General features: G+C 38.2%; 2 long non-coding RNA genes across 3 annotated transcripts; one reads left to right on the top strand and one right to left on the bottom strand.

The window, feature by feature from the left end:
- Positions 1–39: 39 nt before the first annotated feature.
- On the bottom strand, positions 40–22,121 carry LOC144001172 (uncharacterized). Of its 2 annotated transcripts, XR_013278400.1 has the most exons (5): positions 21,878–22,121; positions 19,108–19,193; positions 8,851–8,902; positions 5,224–5,330; positions 40–324 (listed from the first exon to the last, which is right to left on the bottom strand). It is a non-coding gene; the product is annotated as an uncharacterized LOC144001172 (long non-coding RNA). The 2 variants fall into 2 exon arrangements; XR_013278401.1 differs by lacking the exons at positions 40–324; positions 5,224–5,330 and adding an exon at positions 5,779–6,396.
- Positions 5,997–6,705, top strand: LOC144001173 (uncharacterized). Its single transcript, XR_013278402.1, has 3 exons — positions 5,997–6,094; positions 6,345–6,417; positions 6,485–6,705. It is a non-coding gene; the product is annotated as an uncharacterized LOC144001173 (long non-coding RNA).
- Positions 22,122–22,219: the final 98 nt, after the last annotated feature.

Genomic DNA, 22,219 nt, shown 5'->3' with positions numbered 1-22,219 from the left:
CCCCCACCCCCCACCACCCCCACCCCACCCTGTGTCGCCTTCAAAAAAAAAAAAAAAAAAAGTCGACTCCGAGGGAAGGGAGAAAAAACAAAACGTCACCCGCCACCACCGGCTCCACTTGTTGGGATGAGCCGAGCAAAGCGTGGCGTGAAGCGGCCGGATGGAGCGACGTTAGCCCCGTCGAAGCCTCTCTTCGCTGGGCTTCTCTTCTTTTCTTGGGGAGGGAGGGGGCTGATGTCTCATTGAGAAAACCAATGACAGCTCTTGGTGGACTCGCGGCCACGCACCCTTCTTCCCCCCCCCTCCTTTTCTTCCTCATTCGCCCTGAAAAAAAAAAAGAAAAAGAAAAAGAGGACGTCAACAAATATTTGCGCTTCTTTAAAACTCATTCACTGCCAGTCATTATAGAAATTTTTTTAATTTCCAATACTCACGTGATATTACATTCAATAATTATATATAAACCGAATCTACCAAATAACAGAATAGACTCCCTACTTTTTGCCCCGTCCCGTTCTTTTATAATTGACAGTAGAAAAAAGTAGGTTTGCCAAAATACAGCCATTTCTCCCATGGACTCTGAAACTGTGTTTATTTCCTATAAAATGGGGCAATGATGTCATCTACCGGTGGTTGGGCATCAGTAAAGTTGTTTCCAAGTTTGATATTTACAGTGGAGCATGCTCAGATTCGCCCCCATTTAGCACCGCTCTAAAAAATACAATTGACAAGTATACTTGTCAAAGGCAGTGAATGAGTTAAAAACTGCACATGCACATGTTGCACTTGCATTTACATGTCGGTTTTGCTTGCTTTGCACGGTTAGAATTGTTTCATCCTGAACACTCTGAATACGATTTCAAAACAAGAGTCATCTGATTTGATGAAATTAAATGTTAAATGGCGGAAAAATAGAAATAAACCATTTTGGGTAGACCAGAATTTTGTTTGGAAAAAAAACAAACAAATACAATAATTTGAAAAAAAAAAAACTCATTAAATAAAAATGTGCAAATACATTTAAAATGTGTATTTGTTTTAATACATACATATGTATATATATATATATATATATATATATATATATATATATATATAAATATATATATATATGTATGTATGTATGTATGTATGTATGTATGTATGTATGTATGTATGTATGTATGTATGTATGTATGTATGTATGTATGTATGTATATATATATATATATATATATATATATATGTATGTATATATATATATATATATATATATATATATATATATATATATATATATATATATATATATATATATATATATATATATATATATATATATATATACATACATACATATATATATATATATATATATATATATGATTATCTCACGATATGACGATACCGGCGCGATCATCTATCTATAGGTAATAAATCCACGATAATCTTCGATAAAACTAATCATAAAATAATAATAATAACAATAATAATAAATACATACAAATAAAATAATATCAATAAATAATAAAAACAAAAAATAAATCATACTATAATAAAAGTCATATAAATAAATATAAATATAATATACATATTTAAATATATAAAAATAAAAAATAATAAATAATAATAATAATTTAAAAACTAAGCTCATGAGCCTTCTTCGCCTGAAACTTGTATCCATTTCCCCGCCACTCTTATGAGGTGCTCCCCCTGGTGGCCCGCCAAGTAATTGCTCAATAAGTGATCAACAATAGAGCCGTTATTGTGGCTGAATATTATCTACAAATATCGCGATACTTATGATGTAGGCGTATCGATAATCTATCGGGAGATAAAGTATCATGATTTATTGCGGTTTCGATATATCGTCACACTCCTAGTACATAGGATATATATTAGGGGTGTAACAAAAACCGTTTTGAATCATAAATTGTTTTCATTTAAAATGTGTGACTGTATTAAATAGAACCAAAACGAATCGTAGCAGTTTAAACAGGGCAACCACAGATCGGGCCCCAGTATAGGGGCCCCACTTTGACCCCCACCCCACCCTGAACCCCCTCTGCGTCACTCGGGCGTTGGGCCAGAATTTGGTCAGCGTCTGCCCTGACTTTAAAATATGTTATTAACTCATTCACTCCCAGCCATTTTCACAGAAGCAATCCCATTCGCTCCTGGCTGTTTTACTGGATTTTGACCGATTTTGCAAGGCCCACAGAATATTGTCTTCTATTGCTATAAAAGCATGGAACCTATCAAAAGAAAGATTAAAGTTTCTATCTGTTTCCGTTTTGCAGCAATTAGAAGAGAGCTAAGTTTAATCAGATTTCACAAATCTATTTAAAATTTTAAGTAATTGAGCTTTTTTTTGTACATGGCCCTGGTTGATCTCCTTTGCTCTGCTGCCACCTGCTGGCCGTTTGTGTAATAACTACCATTTCTGCAACCGTTCTTTGCAGTTGAGAGGCTGCATCAAAGCCTTCTGTATGCTCTAGCATTAAAAAAAAAAAAAAAAAAAAAGAGTATAAATACGTCTTTGGGACACTTAGAACATTTAAAAAAAACGTATTTATACGTTATTGGGAGTAAATGAGTTAAAATATGTATCGAAACGTCCTTGGATCATATCGCATGCACCCCATGTATCGAGACGCACACCCCTAATATATATACATAGAGATTCATCCTGTACATATTACTGTTTTTGTTGTTCTCTTGAAAAGTGATCATTTTGGACGTAAACAGTCTTTTAAAAAAAATAGTAACAACAGAAAAAGTAAAGAAATAGGGCGTTAGCGAACTGCGATATCATTTGACATCAGCGAGCATGTGTTGTGCTGCACATACTGTATATCGTCAACGCATGCGATGACATCATTCATAATTTAGTGTCATCCGCCAGAGCGCCACACTAACGAGCCAACAGATTTTGCGGCGTTTTATCTGGCTGATTAGCATAAGCGGTAATTATATCGTTTGCCAAAGCATCACTCGCATCGGCGCGCAGAGTTCGCTACCGATCACGTCGCACTCGTCTCGCCGCCGCTGATTAATCTCCACAGCCGGAAAGAGTCATTTCTGGGCTTCATTTTTTTTTTTTCACTTCACTGTCTAAATCTGTTTGAGGGGTGATGGTGGAGAGTGTGGAAATGGAGGAGAAGGGGAGGGGGGTGTTCATTAGGAGTCAGGTTTAAAAATAGAATGCACGTTTTCCTGTTAGCTGCTGTAATTCATCGTGTCTCGCCCTCAAGTTTGCCACTTGCCCCTCCGCACCTCCCGCTTTATCTTTTGTTTAGGCCTCAGAGTGCTTTGCTGAACTCGGGTACCCACAAAGTGATTTGTAACATTGGAACAGATATTTTGAGAAGGAAAATGAATCGTTAAAGTAAAACCAAATCTGGACAGTTTCCCTTGATTTGCGATCATCGGGTAAATTGATCACCGCTTTTTTTAAGCAAATACGCCGAGAATAATTTTTAACATTTGTTCTGATACATATAAAATCGCATTTTAAAAATTCTTGTATTTACGTTCAGTGTTAATGTTCTAAATGTGCATGTACACTAATATTAAATACAATAATTAATGTTGGTCATAATGGTGGTACTTGGGAAGCCAAGTATGTTTTTTGGTGGTAGGTTTGAGAGGTCAATTGGGTCAAACTCTTTTTCATCACAGGCCACTTTGTAGTTGTGTCTTCCCTTAGAGGTTTGTTATGACTGAAAATCATATAAAGGTGCAGTAGGTCATCTTACAATTGCCACAGCCTTGTGTGAATTAAATTCTATAAATCACAAGTCATGGGAAATAGTGACAAGCAATTATTTCAGTACACAGATACACGAAGCGGTTTGGTGAGAAAAATGCTTGTAGCGTCAGTAAAAAAAATGCAGACAAATTACAACACTTATATAGATTGTCTGTCAAAATGAAAAGAACCGATGTTTATGAAGTTTTACAGTCAGCTAAAAACAATTTTTCCAGTTTAATACTGGTATAACAAACGAACGTTCTTTCCCCATTGAAATGAAAGGAAATACCATTCATGCGATCCAGCCCCTCCTAAAAGCACCACAATGTTTTGGCAAACATTTCCGTTCAAATAGCATTTTATGGTAAAATATACATATACAAATATCATAAAAGAGAATAATAAGAAAGGCAACTGTCACACAGAAACACTAGCAGTGCCTTGTCGCGTTTTTAATCGGCGACTGAGGAAGGCTTAGCTACGCAACTAGCTAGCACGTTGCGCTAACGGCTAACGGCACTGTTTGTGGAACTATTTATGTCTGCAGAGCCAGATAACTGATTGACTACACAATGTTTTAAATATTTATAAACAAATTAAACTCTTGCTGATTGATATAGAGGAGTTTGAAGCGTGAAAACTGCGAGGAATATCAAACTAAAGCCACGCTTCTAACTAATAACAGTTTTCAAAGATGGCTATTTACTGTAACATGGCATGTGATTATGAAAGTGCGTAGTCATGATACAGTACATAGTCACAGAACACATCCTGCTTCAACAAAATAGCAGCAATAGCAATACTAAGCTAGCATTAGCACTGTAAACAAGCTGGCAGTTGACAAGGCTGCTAGTGTGAGTTTTTTTGTAATGGAGTTTTACTATAGTACCTAAATGTTATCAGAGCTTGCGTTGTTCATAATGAAGTGTTACTATTGTATGTGAAGATGATCAGTTTGAAGTTCTATTTTTAGAACGTTCAATCAGAAATAAAAAAAAGTCGAGCAAAACCGTTGCTAATCCCGCATTGTTTCTGAATTCTTTTAGCTGCCTGGAGGTCACTGCTCTTGTTTGCTAGTCTCATTCTCAGTTGCCGCAAAAAAGGAATGGGCATTTTCTTTTTTTTTTTTTTTGTCCCAGTTATTCCACCATTCAAAGACGAGCTGGCGCAAAAACGGGGAAAAGAAACAAATAATCGATTAATTATGCATGCGTCGGTGCTACCTAATGACGGCGGTAAATTATGAGTCACCTTGCTTGACCTCTGAGTGTGTCCAGCACATGCATAAGAAGGCGCCATCCTATTCAAGAAAAGGCCATTCATTCATTCATGCATGCATGGGGACAAAACGACGAGTTGGTCTTTGATGCAGCGTTATTGACCATATCCATGTCTGCCGAGTGAGTTTATTTGCATGAGGCTAGAAATGCCGCACCACCAGTTTGAGCGGGACACGGGTCACGTCGCAAACATAGGAAAAGGCCGTTGACCTCATTGGCTCTTTCGGCACCCGCGGGTCTCACAGAGGTCACGCAAAGGGCCCGTCGAGGGATCGTCTTACGGAAGGCGAGAGGGCAGACATGAAGTCACCGTTTTCCTGTAAAGACACAAAGTGGGAGGGGTGATGGGTATCGTGGGTGGGGGAGTAGGGTGGCGTGGGGGGGTCATCAGCTACACTGGAGCAATATCAGAAGCATTCACAAAAAAACAGCATTGTTCATTGTTGAATAGATAATAAAACTTTTTTTTTTTTTTTAATATCAAAAGAAAAATACATTCAAATCTCGGAACCCCTGAACTATGATATATCAATTATAAATTATGGGGATATAATTTAGAGAATTTAAAATTTAATATCTTATTTTACCATAAAATATACTCATTTTATTTATAGTTTTTAGTAAAAAAAAAAAAAAAAAAAAAAAAAAAAAGAAAATGTCAAGAGAAAATACATTGCATTAAAAATTTAAATATGATTACAATTAATTTACAAAATAAAAATTATATATATATATATATATATATATATATATATATGTGTGTGTTTAGACAATATAACATTTTTATTTTTATTAGTCACAAAAATAGTGGGTTGAATTTATTACCGCTATGTACAATTAAAATGACTAATGACCTCATGTGCAAAGTACTGTGGAGTGAAATGTGCTCTTTTTTGTATTTAATGTGTCTCTGTGGAGCAGTGGGCGAGGACTTTGGTCAATGTAATGATTCTAACACACTTTTTTTTTTTTTTTAATTATAGGTGAAACCGGAGTACCCAGGCGCCATCAGGGATTCAAACCTAGGATCCATTGAGGCACCAGTTGCAACCGGCGAGTCACCCAGTTGCAGTGGTGGAAAGTAATCAAATACAAATACTTGATAAATTTACTAAAGGAAATTTTTCAGCTATCTGTGCTTGAGCATGTATTTTGATGATAGGCTTTTAACAACCAAAAACTGAATCTGAAAGTTCGACTTGAATCCAGCATTTGTGACCTAGATAATGGCCGGACAAAAACTTAGTTTTGCTCAAGTTCCAGCTTCACTCTGTCATTTTCTTCCATGTCCACGTCCATGTGTCCCGATACATATGGTGCGTCTTTTTCAGTGTTCCCAGCTGGTCCCGCTGAGACCGCACCAGCCGGCTTGCCTGTCTGGACCTGCCATCCATCCCGGGAGAGGTGAGACAGAAACATGGGAAACAATCTTTCGGGAGCCATTTGCAACTTTTTCTTCTTTTCCCCTCAGATCTTTTCAGTTTCCGAGCCGAGCCGAGGGAGGGGATTGTGGGGTGGTGAGGAAATTCGACGCGAGCGGGTCTCACGGCGTAACATGATATCGCATCGCGCGGCTGATTGATCGGCAGCGTGGCACTGGAGACGGATTGGGGCAGAGCACAGGAAATTGACTTAGCAAATGCAGTAAAGATACTTCCTTCCTGCGTGGCTCGCATGGACATCTCTGACAATATATATATATATATATATATATATATATATATATATATATATATATATATATATATATATATATATATATATATATATTTATTTATTTTTTTTCGGGATAATAATTTGTTTTTTGTTATTGAATTGGCCACACGCATTACTGAGAGAACAACGTTAATCAGATGTGGTGAAGAAGAGGTCAAGGTTCAGTATCATGTTGCAGGTGTGAGGGCTCGCTTAGAGGCGCTTAATCGTCTCGAGATAAACAAATATCAAAAGCACTGACTGACATTGACGACCTAAAATTGTAATATTTGTTTCATGAAATGGTATAAAATTATTCCCACAGTCTGTACTCCTCATTTTATAGCATTTCTTTTGGCTACACTCTTCTACTATGTGTCAGTTTTAGGTTAGCTTAGCAATTAGCCTGCACTCTTCCACTATGCGTCAGTTTTAGGTTAGCTTAGCAATTACCCTGATTTCTCCGTGTTTCTGTGTAGTGTCTTTGTGAGAATGTATGTTGCCAGGAGTGTCTTATTCGTCGCCATGGACGTGATGATTACTGACTTAGCAAGTCGTCAATGAGTTTAGCCACACTAGCTAGTCCGGAGAAGCTCATTGCTAGCTAGCTAGCCAGCTGGTGCGGTAGTAAACAGCATAGAGCTAGCCTTAACGTCCAACGAGGAGGTTATATTAGCACTTCAAGCCAGATGAAACTTTTTTGGACCGTCTCCGCCCTTTCATTATCATAAAAACTCAGTTTTGCTACTGAATGTTTTTTGATGAGGCGCAAAATGCTAATTTTGACTCACAAATTTTCAAGCCTTGGTAGCACCGTTTCTATACTCGTGATTTTAGTGGTATTAAGTCCCCACTGAAGAACAAATGCACAGCTCGCCATTGTCTGAGGACAAGTGGGCGTGAACATCTGATATTGACATTCACCTCAGGCAACATGCACCCAAGAAGAAAGCCGGCCGACTTTCTGCGCACGACTCGGTTCTAATATTTAGCACCGTGTCGCCCCTGTGGGGCCTTTGAAGTTTTAAACTGCCCTTCCGAAACGGCGTCAACAAGGGCAGCCATAAACAACAGTCTGCCTCGAGGGTTTTTCAATTTATCAAGATTATGGAGGGGAAAAGTTGTAACACTTATCAGAAAAGTTATAAGTTATAAGCCATAGCTGGACTCTAAGAAGAAAGTGTCAATGTTACAAAAAAAAAAAAAAGGTTGAAATATTGGTAATTATACATCATTAGATTCGGAAAAGTCAGCATTAAACGAGTAAAAACATTAAGATAATTACATGACAGAAACATGACTGGTATTGGCATCCTTCCATTAGTATTAATAAGTGGACATTGTTGAAGTATTGATCTAGCTCGCTATGGATGGTGCATGGTGCGGTTTGCCAGAGAATATAAAAGCAGAAAACCTTTCAGCCAGGCCAGAGCAAAACTGCTTTTAAAAAAAAAAAAAAAAAAAAAAAAAAAAAGGATCCATATCGTCTGGATCTGCATGCAAAAAAACGGAGACAGAGCATTTCATCCTGGTGAGTCGAGATAGGTGTTTCTCATCTCGCCTGTCCCAAACAGCCAAAGAAGCAGTTGAGTGATGTTCTCATCTTACAAGAATTTATTGCCAAAAACGTTTTTATTGGGGTTTTTTTTGTGCCTCATGTTTTTGTGAAATCAAAGTGAGGGCCGTGATGATGTTCGTCACTTTGTGAGAAGCCAAAACAGACGTCAGGCGGCGTTTTTACTGATTGCGTACACACATCTGTGCTGCAGCTTCATAGTTGTGAGGCTTATCAACACAAGTTGCAGTATAACCAAAAGTAAAACTGCCTTTTTACTGTCAACGGTTTACATTCTAGTTTGACAAAGTAAGTAGAACGTACCAATGAGCATTTTATGCAAAATTTTTATCAGAATTCTTCCTAGTGACTTGATTTGTAGGCCCGTGTCTGCAGCCTTGGAGCCTCGTACAAGTGTTCTTGCCACCTCCGCCTCGCTCACGTTCGTGCACTGGAGGAGATCGACACCTACTGTATGACACAGTGCTCTCCATAATTATTGACACCCCAGGTTAAGAAGTGTCAGAACTTTAAATAAATTCCATTTTTATGACAGAAGTCATATGAAAATTGTAGAAATGGCTCACCAGACACAGAATCAAGCTCCTTCCCTGGCAATCTCAGGCCCCAGACCTCAACCTGAATGAAAACATATGGAAAGAGCTAAAGAGGAGATTGGAGGGATCTTTTTCCCACCAAATAAATGCACTTGAATTAAAATTTCAAGTAAAAAAATAAAAAAAAAGTACGTACTATATTATTTAGGAAATATTTTTATGTGTGAGTGAGTGAGAGAGTGAGAGAGAATGAGAGAGAGAGTGAGAGAGTGTGAGAGAGTGCGTGTGTGTGTGAGAGAGAGAGAGAGAGAGAGAGAGAGACAGAGACAGAAAGAGAGAGACAGAAAGAGAGAGTGTGAATGCGTGAGTGTTTGTGTGTGTGTCCCTTGAGAGTAAGTCCAAGTGTGTGAGAGTGCAATCGTGTGATCAAGCTTTTGAGAGTGAGAATGAGAGTGTGCATGTGACTGAGCATGAGCTGAGTCTGTATGTGTGAGAACATATTTTAGAAAATGCCCATGGTGTGTGTTTGTGAGTTGGTACGAGATTGTGTGAGTGAGATTGTGAGAGTGATTGTGGCTGTGTGTAAGAGTCTATGGGAATGTGTGAGAATATTTTAGTGCAAGTGTGTAGGCGTGTAGGTGAGAGTTTGTCTGTGGTTGTGTTTGTGTGAGAGTGTGTACTGTGAGATTGAGTAACAATTCATGTACGTGTAAGTGCATGTGTGAGAGTGTGTAATGTGAGAGAGAGAGAGAGAGAGAGAGAGTGTGAGAGAGCGTGTGTGTGTGTGAGAGAGAGAGAGAGAGAGAGAGAGAGACAGAAAGAGAGAGACAGAAAGAGAGAGTGTGAATGCGTGAGTGTTTGTGTGTGTGTCCCTTGAGAGTAAGTCCAAGTGTGTGAGAGTGCAATCGTGTGAGCAAGCTTTTGAGAGTGAGAATGAGAGTGTGCATGTGACTGAGCCTGAGCTTAGCCTGTATGTGTGAGAACATATTTTAGAAAATGCCCATGGTGTGTGTTTGTGAGTTGGTACGAGATTGTGTGAGTGAGATTGTGAGAGTGATTGTGGCTGTGTGTAAGAGTCTATGGGAATGTGTGAGAATATTTTAGTGCAAGTGTGTAGGCGTGTAGGTGAGAGTTTGTCTGTGGTTGCGTTTGTGTGCGAGTGTGTACTGTGAGATTGAGTAACAATTCATGTACGTGTAAGTGCATGTATGAGAGTGTGTAACGTGAGAGAGAGTGAGTAAAAAGTGTGAGAGTGCATATGTGTGTGAGAGTGAGGGTAGTGTGTGTGTGTGTACGCGCATGCGTGAGCTTGTGAGTGAGACTGTGTTAAAGTGTGTGTTTGCGTGAGTGAGAGTGTGTGTGTGTTGTGTGAGAGTATAAGTGAGAGTGTGTGTGGTCATCTCCCTCCGGGCTCGTAGATGTGTGAAATCTGTTGCAAAAACATGCCAAGTTCTGTCCACACGTATCGCTGAGACGATGTAAACACACATGCGCGTCGAGAGAGGAGGCGAGTGGAGCGGGTGGGCGAGTGCAGGAATGCCTCTACGGCGCAGCCTTCCCTTTCCCGACATAAAGCGTACCATATGGAAGCCATACTCCAGATATGGCGGCAGGAAACGTGGGGTACACCGGCCGCCTCCCCAAATGAGGACGCGTTCCAAGAAGTGGCAGTTCAACTTTTTTTTTTTTCACGAGAGAGGATTCAGCTTGTGGGGTGACTGTTATGGGAAGGGAAAGTATGTCGAAAGTAAACAAAAGAGGGAAGGCCGCTGGAGTTTGCGGTCGACTACAAATCAGCACAATAAAGCACATTCCGCTTCATTCAACGCAGAATAATTGTGGAAGGAATTCGAATTGAACACCAGCGCGCCAACGCCGGCTTATTGGTAAGATCTCATTATTTTCAGAGACGTGCACTTTTTGCTTAACATTTACACTTCATTTGAATTGAGAAACTCCAAATAACTTTGCTATACGTGGAACATAAATTCCACCTGTATAATGTCGGTAATGTTATTTATGTTACGTTTTGATTTGCCGGCATCCAGAGTAATGCCATGTTTGAACACTAGGTGGAGGCACACTATTGTTTTTAATACTATGTACATTTGAAAGAAGAGTGAAAACAGGAAGTATTTCAAGATCTTTCTCATTTTTGCTGACGCGGTTAGAAGGGATTATTGAATTTCTCAATCCTTTCCTAACCTGCTTTTTACGCCTACAGAAAGCAACGGCTCGAGATTCAATTTATAACATTCAGGCTTGGGCAATCAATCGACATTGAATCATAATTTCGATTCGGGCTTCTCATGATCATAAAAACATTATAAACTAGTCTAAATGCAATATGTGGAGAAATTGCGTGTGAATGCTGAAAGCTGAATGCTAATAGCGGAATGCTAAGATTGGAATGCTTATGAAGTAAATTGAGAGACAAATATACCCCGGGAAGTGTGAATTTTTGAAGCAAGTTGAAATTTGAACAGTGTAAATCGGAAGTATTATGTGGGAGTTGTTACGCGGCAAAAAAAGGGTGGAGAATAAAAAAAATCACAATAACATATGTGGGAATGTCCCACAATCTGAAAAACTGATGGTAGAACTAAAGGCACCACAAAAGAATGACATACATTGTATATTTATTTACAAGACATTTGATTTTTGAAACATCGCTAGTACAAATGCTAGCAGTCAATGTAAAATCCTATTGGCAGGCTAATAGAAAATTGGCATGAAGATCTGTGAATTTCACAAACACTGTGAAAGCACATACAGACAAGGTAATAAAACTAAACTCGAAGATAATATTCTTAATTTAAGAAAAACAAGTCACATTAATAAAGCTCAATTGCACTTTTCTTCTTCTATTCATCTTATCTCAATAAAAGTGTGTACACGCTGCCCCAAGAGGCCAAGGCGTGCACAACAGGGACAGTATTTCTTTTTACTGATATTTTAAAATATTATTTTAGTTTGCTACTAATTATTTTCTGGTTGCTCAAATTCTATTTCAAGTTAAGTTTTAGTAGTTGAATAATCACTGAATGTTTTTATTAACTCTTTCACTCCCACCCGTTTTGACTGAAACAATCGCGGCTGTTTGACTGGATTTGGACTGATTTTGCAAGGCCCACAGAATATTATGTTCTAGTGCTATAAAAAAAGGACACCTACTAAAAGAAAGATTAGACTCTCTTGTCATCAGGAAAAAAAAAAAAACACTGGGGAAAAAAAAGCTTGTTGGAACATGGCTGATCTCTTATACTCTTCTGCCACTTGATGGCCGTTTTTTGGTAATACTACCATTGCTTTAAGCGACTTCTTCAGGTCAGAAGCTATATTAAAGCCTTCTGTTTGCTATAGCATAAAAAAAAAACATTAAAAAAAATAAAAAAAACGTATAAATATGTTTTTGGTTGTGAATGAGAAAGTATTAAAAACGTATTTATACGTTTTTGGGATTGAATGAGTTAATCGTGATTTCACCATCATTCAGAAGTAATCATGAAATACAGTGTGACACTATTTATACAGTAGTTTTGTCTCTCTCAGTAAATATATTAAATGTGAGTGTATGCTCGATCTGGAAACCTTTCACAGCCGCCCGACTCGTCGGCGAGAGAGAATCCTCAAATAGCTTTTTGATGCTAATCATTGCATCATGAGCTAACTGCATTGTTTGGGTTCTCTGGCGTGGCAGCTGCTGTTGACTTAAAAAATAAATAAATAAATTCCTCTGGCGCATACCTATCTCAGCAGGTGAGCACGGCAGAGGCGAGTGGAAGACCCGACGGTCGGCTCTGATAACGGCGGCGCAGCACGGGCCTGGCTTCAAGCGCCACATAAAAAAAAAAAAAAAAGCTCGCCGTCGCCGCTAAAGATAGACGCGAGACGGACGCTCATAAATCGGCGGGAGGAACCCCGGGGTTCCGGCTAGAAAAGGCCCGGCCCGCTGTCATTAAGCCGATCTTCCGCGTGGAACCCAACCCGGCCCCTCTCATTAGAAAAACTATTTGTTGCCAAGCACATTTTTGTAGTTATCTTTGCTAAAAATACGACCGCCCCAATGGCCCTATGTGGCATTCCTGCCCGGGCTGGACGTTCAACAGGCCGCCACCTGCAGGATGTCAACATGCGCGCTATAAAAGCCACACTTGAACGCCTCCGCACCGTGTGAAACTAGTTCCCGTCACTCGGGCTGGGGAGTGCTAGTAAAAGTGTCCCAGAAGAGGACTTTACTACTGGACAGCCGCGAGATAAAGTCAGAACGCGTCACACGGGACAACGTGTCCTGAGATTAACTACATCAGCCAACGAGGGTCAGATAACATTGGCAGACAGTCGGCCTAAGGGGAATGCCTAAAAATAAATACAATGCGCTCATGTTTACAGGAAAATCCCCGAAAGTGGATATAAAAAGTCTACACACCCCTCTTTAGACACATTTTCTGCTGGGCTTTTTTTTTTCTTTTTCTTTTTTTTTTTTACTGATTTTTATGAGGGTGTATTAGGGCCACGTATAAATACATTTTTTCAGACATTCAGAGGGAATTTTTTTTTGCAAATTTGCGAAAGAGGCAAAATTGCAAAAAAAAAAAAAAAAAAAAAAAAAAAAAAAAAATCGGAAATTTGCGAGTTTAGAAAATGGCGGATTTAAAAACAAAACAAAAAAAAACTCAGAAACTTACGAGAAATTCACGTAGCGTACTACTTGAATGTTTTCACCAATACATTTCGGTCGTGTTTTCAAATAAGGAGATAGCAGAGATTAATCATCAATCAAATATCAGTCATCTGATCTATTAATGCAAACAGTTAAAAATGGTTTAGTTTTTAGTTCTACGACAATAATGTCTGATGGTTTATAGTCGCCTAAAAAATAATATAGAAATGTTCATGAGCAGTATAATAATAAAGTTTGCGCACTTTCTTTTGGAACAGAAGGAAAATAAAGCATTTTAGTTTTAGAGCTCGAATCCTAGAATGAGCCACAAAAGTGGGACTAGCCAAAGTCTTAAAAGAGTGAGAAATGAGATGTCACAAGTGTTCCACGTTAAAATGAATTCAGACATGATGGCTTGTTAACTTCAAATGAGTGTTTTGTCACTTTGAAAAGATGATTAAAAAAAAAAAAAAAAAAAAAAGGACACAGAGGACACAGCGGAAGGCTGCCATCTTTGATTGACATTGATTCATGGTGGGATGTCTTGTCTCAACTGTCAAGTCTCAACCTGTCAGTTGCTGACCTACATTTACAACCTCACTTTGAATATTTGTTCCATGAAATTGTAATCATTTATTCCTAATGCTGCTTCCCGTACGCGTTTGATTTTTATTTATGTATTTATTTATTTGGTCCAATCAGGTTAAGCCTCTTTATGTTGCCATGTCAAAATCTAATCTGCCTTTAGAATCAAGAAAATTTTGCAAAATAACTTACATTTATAATAATAATAATAATAATAATAATAATAATAATATTATCATCATTTATTTTTAAATAATCAGCTATTGGAATATTATGTTGCCAAATATCGTAATCATCAAAAAATAAAATAAAAATCCCTATCAGTCAGGCCCTAAAAAGGAGCACACATCTCTCAGCCCATTGTTGCTGTTATTTGTGTATCCTCCCCTTAAGTAGACGCCGTTAAAAGAGTTTTGTCCTCTGACGGATTCATGATCGTTCTTTAAGTACCCCGTGCGGCTTTGATGTTTCGTTCAAGAAAAAAAAAGCATCCTTCAGCCAAGGAGTTCGTGACACGCAAATGCAATTTTCCACATTTGCATGACAAAGACAACGCCGGCCGATATTACGTGTTGTCATCATGGGAGGCCCCCCCGTGTTTTTTGGGGGGTTTTTTTTGCATTGCCGCCGCTATATTATAAACGGGATGCAGTTGCCTGGTAGCCAACGACGCGCATGTTCGCATCTAATCCGCCGGAGGGGCTCGGCGGGAATAAGACTGTACTCCAGAGGGCAAGAGCTCACTAATGTAATATCACGGACGTGTCTTCGTGATGGAGCGTGAGAGACTGCAATATTACATCCATAATAAATCTGCGGCGCATAATATTAGGTACACGTGCACAATCTGGTGCCGTGTACAAAATTAGAGATAGACCGATAAGGTTTTTTCGGGCCCGATACCGATATCAATTATTAGTAGTGAAGGATGCCGATAACCGATATTTGGAGCCGATATTCATTTTCACTAAAAAGGGACATCAAAATTTGGAAAAAATACAAACTCAAGCACATGTTTATTGAGCAACTTTTAGGGTTAGTAAAAAAAAATTTTTTTTAATTTTTTATTATTTTTTTTACAAAATCTTTGTCAATAGACAAGTTCTGGGATCTCCCAGGCGCAGGAGCATGTTTTTAAAAGTTAAATAAAAACAAACAATTTAAATAAAAGTCTTCCAAAATTTCAAAATATCCAAAGTATTAAATGTTTACTTGTCTTAGTTTTAATTTCAATCAAAAACAGAAGGTGCAGAGAGTTCCCAGGGTCAACAAAAATGAAAATAAAAACTTTTTTTTTTTTTATTTACATTTAAATTAGTTCCCTGAATTTAACACTTAAAAAAAAAGGCCATATGATTCTTCAAAATGGCCGATGCCGATATTTCTCAAAATGCTGAATATCGGCGCCGATAATCGGCCCAGCCGATAATCGGTCTATCCCTACAAAATGTAGTGATGATGTTGCATCAGAGGCGTTTGGACGATTTTTTTGCTTGATAAGGGCAACATGATCGCAGCATGATGCAATGCAACTGCAGCAATAAACAAGTTGAAACTTGGGCTGAACAATTTGGAAAAATATTATAATTGTGATTTTTTTTTTTCCCCTCAATATTGTGATTACGATTCATATGCAATTTTTTTCAAGGTATTTTTTTTTAACAAACATGCAATTAAATAAGCTGTTTTACAATGAACAAATACCAGATTTATTATACATACTGTCAGGGTTACCTGTTTGACATCTGTTAAACACGACACAAAAAGGAGAAAAGACACTCAGTTCAGGAACTGACAGATACAATTCACTCCTGCACTCTCTGAAGATTCCTCTCCTCACCCTCTCTATTTATTTGGTTTTCCACGCCCCTAGTTACATGGGTGTTCCAACCCCAAAAATGCAAATGCAAGGCATAGTTGGAACACAGTGTACTTGTTTGTCAATGTATAACATATATGGCTAAGCTATGTGAATGTGAGTGCCAAGCAAAACAATTCTTCATTGCAAGCAGAAGCAGTTCTTCATTGCAGTAAATGTATGATAACTTATTATTTACAATTATTCCTACACATACTTATGCTAAAATGAAGGCAAATAAATTGATATAAAATACTTTTTTTTTTTCTCTCACATGTATTTGACACTTCTGGTAATCTTAAGACTATTTTAATAACGTTTTTGACTATAATTCTTGCAAATTCTGAATGTTTTAGTCAAATTACTATGATTATTCTCGTAAAAGGATGCTAATAAAATGTATATAAAAGACAGCTTACTTACTCCAATTAGAGTTACTAACTATTATTGTAATTTTTTAAGCTGTGGCCGTATACTTTCTGGATGGGCGGCTATATAGATATAGTGTATATATACCGTCCATATAAAATTGTCCAACTGGTGCATGAATCAGCCTCAGGGAACGCTTGCAGATATTTGGAAGCAAAGTCCGGCACGGCTGCTGGGAAACAGTCCAGCGAGCGTTGCGTGCTCGTGGCGTGATCGCTCTTCATTTGGCTCGTGGTGCACTAAATCAGCCGTGCGAGCCTCCGTTATGAGAACACCCTGACAACAAGCAATCACCACGCTGCGATCGTACAATTAGACAGGAGAAAATTAGTTGGAAATCTGAGACAATGTTCCTGTGTGGGTATTATTAATTTCTATGGAAAGCCATTTGAGCATTTATCTGATATCAATATCCAGTTTTAGGTCCATGTATTAGAACATAAGTTATCCTCACCAGTAAGACGATTTAACGCACTAGCACGACTTGGAAATATTATTATAACTGCTGTCTAGACAGAATATTACCATAGTGCCATTTTCTATCTACCAGTACACAATGAAACCGAGTTAATGTACTAGTCCACTGTGTATTAAAAATAAATAAATACATAAATAAATAAATAATAAGGGGGGGGGGGGGGGATATTTACTTGAAAAACCTAGTAAAGTTTTTCACTTAGAAATTCTAAGTTTGGGGTAAATTTGACCAGATTAATTATTAAAAAATAAAATAAAATAAAATAAAAAAAGCTACACAAGGGTTGAGGAACGAACCCCACAACCTTCAAGTTGGGAGACAGCCACTCTACCACCTGAGCCATGCCACTCCTGCAGTGTGTTGGTATATTGATGGTGTCGGGCAGAATCCTTGTACCTCCAAGCGACCATAAGGTTTTGGTTTCATTTTGGACACCAGCAAAGCAGTATAATGGCAAACAGTAGGAGTGGCATGGCTCAGGTGGTAGAGTGGCTGTTTTCAAGTTGAGGGTCAAGAGATCGCTTGACTTACTTTTTCCCTTTTACTCTTATTTTTTTAATACTGGCAAAATGTACATAAAAGTCTCAATGCAGAATTTGCTTAGAATTTCTGAGTGAAAAAAAATAAAAAATACATGTACTGGTACGTTCTTTGTCCTCACTGGTAGGACAGCTACATGCTACTAGTACTAGTACGACTAGTGACCTGCTAGATAACTTTATGTCACCTAGCGCGCAATTTTGCTCCACTAGTAACAGTTTTAGCCACTGCTCAGCGCTCTCTCCACCCGATCAATGGCAATCCGTTGCCATGACGACTAGGGCGCAGGGACTTGTTGAGTCTTAAAAAGCAACCAATCCCTCACCAAGACGGAACGCGTCGATTCCCCATTTTCCCCGGTGGATGCAGCACTTCGTCACCAAGCCAATTAGTGTCCTGGCACAAGAAACCGAGGCCAAAATGATTGTCACTCATCAGCATCTTGTACTCGAGCGAGAAGGGGCCGCAGTGTCACGTCGGCTGTCGACGGGCCCCTCAGCAGAAAATTGGCCCAAACGGCGCTCTCATTGCAAGCGGTCGGAGGGGCTGCGGGCGAGCGTTGGGTGAAGTTGAGCGAGTTAGTGTGTGCGTGGGCAACTCATTTCGTGGCCTCTTGAGATACGTGCGCGCGTATGAACCGAGGGGCTGACATTACTTTTTTTTTTTTCCCCTCGCAATAACGGCGTGCACGAGTGTCATCACTGTGCTGCCGCCGCCGTCGAGGACATCTCCAGACAGTTGGAATGAAATAGCCGTGTGTGCGTGTGACCCGACCCCGTTTCATCATAGAAATGATGTTTTAGGTTGTAAAAGTAATACAGTGAAGCTTTTGATGCATTTTTAGAGTCATTAAAAAAAAAATGTGCTGGTTTCACCACGGGTGACAAACTGCAAAAATTCATCACGGGCCACATTTTAGTTATGTTTCCCCTCAGTGAGCCAATATGACTGTCATAAACCATTACAATGGATATATTTTACACATATAACACATCTAATTTGAAATCACAAGTCATATAAAACATGTGAGTCATTGACTTCTCCCCACAAAAAATAGATTTGTAATTACGTATGGACATCACAAGATGTCAGCAAAGGACTTGAAACAAGAGGATCATAAAACATCAACACCATACATCTAGCATGTTCACAATCAACGCATGTTATATGAACGATTGTATTTGCCGGTTGTGTTATTCAAAACAACCAGGCCACACTCGTATGAGGCTCGTCAATAGTATTAGCATACTAGCCTAAATAACATGACATCACAGGTGGGCAAACAAATGTGCGCACGAGTGCTTCACTTCAACACTTTTGTGTTTAAAAATGAAAAAATTACTAATAGTATTATTTACAGCATTTTATTTTCTATCATTAAAAAAAAAAAGTCACCAAAGAAATTGATTTTTTTTTGGAATATTACACCAATCATTCTATTTTAATTGTAGAATTTTCATTAATATTATTTATTATATTATTATTATTATTATATTATATTTTATTTGTTTTTTTATTAATACATTAATTATATAATTTAAAACTTTTATTAATAATAGAAATCTAAACTAACACATTTGATATATACAAATAAATTAATTAAATATTACAAGTACCATATATTTTATGTTGTTTTTGAGTATAAACATAGGTTAATTTTAAAAACTACAATTATTATTAATGATAGAAATGATAAAGATGCATTATTATTATTATTATTATTATTATTATTACCTGTGAATGGCTGGAAACCAGTCCAGGGTGTACCCCGCCTACTGCCCAAAGTCAGCTGAGATAGGCTCCAGCACCCTCCGTGAACCCTGTAAGGAATAAGCGGTCGAGAAAATGAATGATTATAATTATGATTATGATTATTATTATTATACACTTTATCACAGATGCAAGAAATACTGAGACTGATTTTGGATCTTAGACTGAATAAAGTATATGGGGAGTATGTTATTATAAATCGGATGAGTAGGAGGGTGAATATTAAAAAACACACGCTCCATCACATAAGGAGTGTGAGTGTGGAAAGAATTCAGCCAAAAAATAAAACAAAAATTATTTGATTATATTGGCACCGCGTGGGATTTGGCCCCAGTGCCGCCACATCTGTCGAGTATGCTTCTCGATCATAACTCCTCACCGATGAGTTTTCAAGTTACAGCGGAGATCAAACCAAGTCGTTGATGTAGTTCTGCGCTCCAACTGTAATGTGATGAACGATAACAGAAAAAGCTCAAAGTGAGGCTTCAATCACGAGTTCCATATCTCTTCTTGTCTGCTTTTTATTGCTATCGCATATAAATCCAAGCAGACGGCGTTAGTGCAGATATGTAAACGCGTCTTCGTAGACGTCAGATAACCGCGTACGCCGTTTGTGCTTGTATAAAGTTTAGCCGTTTTATTGACAACCCCTCCCCCGTGTTTTCCTACCACATCCATTAAAAGACAAGTCCATTTGCTCTACAACAACAATATTATCTCCACGGACTAAGTATGGTATTACAGCGAGAGGCCGCCGTGCCGCTGAGAATAGAATTTGCTTGTGAAGCCATGAATCAAGACTGCTGTTTGTCTTGGCCTGACATCCTTGAGGAGGGGGCCGAGAGGCGGGGGGCTTCCTCAATTAGTGTTAAGCATGTAGGTGCAGAAAAAAAAGAAGAAAAAGAAGAAGAAAGTGTGTCATGTTCAGAATCGTAAACATAACTGAGTGAGACCTGTGCGGACATGCAATATGGAAGTCAGAGGTGGGACCTCAGTGGTGGTTGTGCTTGAGGGGCAGTACTTTACTAGAACCACCAGATGGCACTGTGGGGAGGGAAGCTTGTTAAGTATTAAGTTATTGAACATGAAACATATTCAACATTTCCTCAAATTCGTGGTTCCTTGATCTTACTATTTAATTGGTTACATGACAAAGACAAAAACTCAATTTAGTAGCACATTGTACTGGACTACACTTGCAGGGTCACTTATTCACAGATTTGGTAAACTATATTTATGTACCCGTGTGTATTTATTTAAAAAAATAAAAAAATAAAAAATAGTAGAAGCTATCCCGTTTTTCATGGATAAGCTTTTTGGAGATTAATCAATCTAAACATATCATTTTTTAGTTTTATTTTTTTACATTTTTTTTTTATTAGAGACCAAGTGGAATCTTGGAACTTGAAAAACTTGCACATAAAAAAGGTACAAAAAAAAAAATGAAAACAGCTTATGAGGTATGATGTTTATTTATTGAAGAGAATAAATTACAAATTTTTACGCCTTATTAAATTCAGTAAAGCAGTACATCTGTGTGTAAAAAAAAAAAAAAAAAAAAGCACCCTCTGGTGGCTAGTTTTTTAGTGGTTTAATTTTCACAAGGCATGTTTTGACCCATATGTTTAAATTTATTTTTACATCTAATTTAAAGTGTTTCTGCTATATCATCCTGTCCTTTACCTAATTTGTTGTGCAGATTTCTTGCTTGGAGACAAATCCTAAATTCACATAGCAACAAGTGAGCAGGAAAAAGAACCAGAGCATTTCCTCGGACACTTGCGTGCTACATCACTCCGATTTTATTCTTGTCGCTAACTTTTATAAAGCATGACAGACTATTTGCTGTCTGCGTGATCGTGTCCATTGATTGAAATTCAAACTGAATCCTACGGAGCCGTATGAAGCAAACTATCAAAGTAAGAATTTAATTGAGCGCTTTTCAGTGCACGCACGACAATAAAAAACACTGTTAGTTGGCTGGAGTTTTGAATGACAAAGCCAGACAGGAAGCAGCGCATCGCCGCATCTCCGCCCCCCCCGCAAAATTAAGCATGCCAAATCTTCATAATAGGAGCAGACAAGCTGGGAAATGAGAGCGTCCCTCAGCATTATGTGATGAAGTCAGCTCCGAAAGTCAAGCAAGAGGAGGAAGGAGGAAGAGGAGGCCCGGTACTAATGTGTGGGAGGTGAAGCACTCAGGATCTTTGGGGAGGGAGCTGCAAATTCTCCAGCGGGCAAAGGCAGAAAAGGAGGCAGCGCTGCTTAAATAAGCTCACAAAAAAAAAATATATATATATATATATATATATATATATATATATATATATATATATATATTTTCATTCCTTTCAGTGGCCATTCAGGCTAACGTCCATTTATCAGCAGCTGAGATCATGAGCGGATTTCATTTTGGTCGAATCATTCTCGCCTCTCTCACTGTGGGAATAATCCACATACATGAGGGAAGCTGAAGTTGTCAGTTTGAATCTGTGTGGTTTGCAAAAGGACGATAAACTGCTGTTTGCCTCACAAATCTTGTTAAATTGCAAAATAAATAAATAATTTAAAAATATATATATATATATTTTCAGATAAACAGGTGTTTGCCTCACAGATCTTGTTAAATTGCAAAAATAAATAAATAAATAAATAATAAATAAATAAATACATACATAAAAAAAGCATTAGAAATGATTGTGTTAAGCCGGGCGTATAGAAAAATCCAATTTACCGTAGAGTATACACTGGATGCAGTTAATCTGTAGTTAGGTGGAACTCCCCTATTCACCGGCCATTTCATTAGGAACACCAGCACATCTAATCCACCTAAAACAAAACAGAAAGACAAAAATGAGTTAAAAATGTCATCAAGTTTCCGGGCTCATTTGCTCCTGTTGCTAAGCCACCGTCTTTGGCCCGCAACCACGCATTTTCTATTTTACCATACAAACATGACTTCAGATGCGCCAGCTGAATTACCAGAGCAACATTTCAGCAACCAGAAATAAACACGGAAAACAAAAAAGTAGTTCACCTGAACTGCTGCGACTCAATGTGTCCACTTGCTGGCTGC

Source organism: Festucalex cinctus, chromosome 14, assembly GCF_051991245.1.
Source record: "Festucalex cinctus isolate MCC-2025b chromosome 14, RoL_Fcin_1.0, whole genome shotgun sequence".
NCBI lineage: Eukaryota > Metazoa > Chordata > Actinopteri > Syngnathiformes > Syngnathidae > Festucalex > Festucalex cinctus.
Note: the sequence above shows the minus strand (reverse complement) of the source record. Positions and strands in the feature narration are given on the sequence as shown.